We start from the raw sequence: 1,540 nt of genomic DNA on the forward strand, positions 1-1,540 counted from the left end.
TGAAAGATCGCTTTTAACTATGAGAGTCAATTTACTGGAGAGACAAACCGCAGAGAGAAAGATTTGTAGGTTCTGAAACATTACCTTTCTTAACATAGTTTGAGGCCAGAATGTACCGTAGGCCTTAACTGTGAGAGACTATAGCATAATGAAGATGTTGAAAACAGTTTTTCAATCACATGGGCTGGACTTAGCTGACACCTCACTTTGATGACTGCTTGCTTTAAGACTAGATTGTATTTTTTTTTCATAGATATCTGATTTCTTCATCACACTTTGCCATATCTTTAGTGATTCCCTTCATCCAAGGATCCAGCTAATGTCAGCAATTGATACCCCTTATTTCATGTCCTCATCTGAATCCAACTTGAATTTCTGACAGCTCCCTGAAAAGACTGCTTCAACCTTTGTTGAATGATCTTGCACGTGAATGTTATTTGCATGTGATATTCATGATACTGTTCGGTAATTTCCTTATCCACCTGTGTCACCTTTCTTGGAAGGGGCGCAAATATGGATCTCTATCTTCAGTTGATTGGCCAATGTTGAAGCTGCTTAGAGACGGCAGAAGAAGGGGTGGTAGTGGCCAAATTTGATTATGTGGCTCCACAAGAACAAGAGCTGGATATCAAGAAGAATGAAAAATTACAGCTTCTGGATGATTCAAAGTCCTGCTGGCGAGTTCGAAATTCCATGAAGAAACGGGCCTTGGGCCTTTTAACAACGTGGGAAGGGAAACAACCGTGCCTGCAGAGCATCTATTGTAAGAAACTTCAAGGAGACATTAGGAATTGGAAAAGTGAAAAGAAAACATTGCATGCCAGACTCGGCATCTCCTGGTGAGGGCAGCTTTGTTGACCCAGGGGAGCATCTCTATGACCTCAACATGCCTGCTGAGGTTAAATGTAATTCCATGGCCGAGAGAGATGAGCTATCTGTGATAAAAGGCACGAAGATGACCTTCATGGGTGGTAGCGAGGAAGCTACAATGGACAGGTTGGATGGTTCCCTTCAAACTACGTCACTGAAGAAGGTGACAGTCCTTTGGGTGACCATAAGGTTCCCTTTCAGACAAATTAGCAGCTGTCATCAATAACCTAAATACTGGGCAAGTGTCGCATGTTGTACAGGCTCTTTCCCCATTCAGCCCGTCCAATGATGAAGAACTAAATGTTGAAAAGGGGGATATAATGGATGTTATTGAAAACCCAGAAAATGACCCTGAGTGGTGGAAGTTCAGGAAGATCAATGGAATGCTTGGCTTGGTGCCAAAAAACGATTTTACCATTAAGCAGAATAATCCATTAACCTCACGTCTGGGACCATCACCTCCATAGTGTGGCCACATTAGGCTGTCACTCCCTGGAAAGTTTGCTGGCAATCCATGATATGACGGTAAAGGGACCAGACGTCAAGCCAAATTAGCATTGAATGAAAGAGGGCGTGAAGGGGATTTCCTATTCGTGATAGTGAATCTTCACCAAATGATTTCTCAGTGTCACTAAAAGCACAAGGGAAAAACAAGCATTTTAAAGTCCAA

General features: G+C 42.5%; 1 pseudogene; it reads left to right on the forward strand.

Annotated features, from left to right (window-relative positions):
* The window catches only part of LOC101657091, a 40,603-nt pseudogene that overhangs the window by 30,536 nt on the left and 8,527 nt on the right, over positions 1 to 1,540 (forward strand).

Source organism: Echinops telfairi, unplaced genomic scaffold (assembly GCF_000313985.2).
Source record: "Echinops telfairi isolate 266 unplaced genomic scaffold, ASM31398v2 ScPeMD7_7468;HRSCAF=8506_0, whole genome shotgun sequence".
NCBI classification, from domain to species: domain Eukaryota; kingdom Metazoa; phylum Chordata; class Mammalia; order Afrosoricida; family Tenrecidae; genus Echinops; species Echinops telfairi.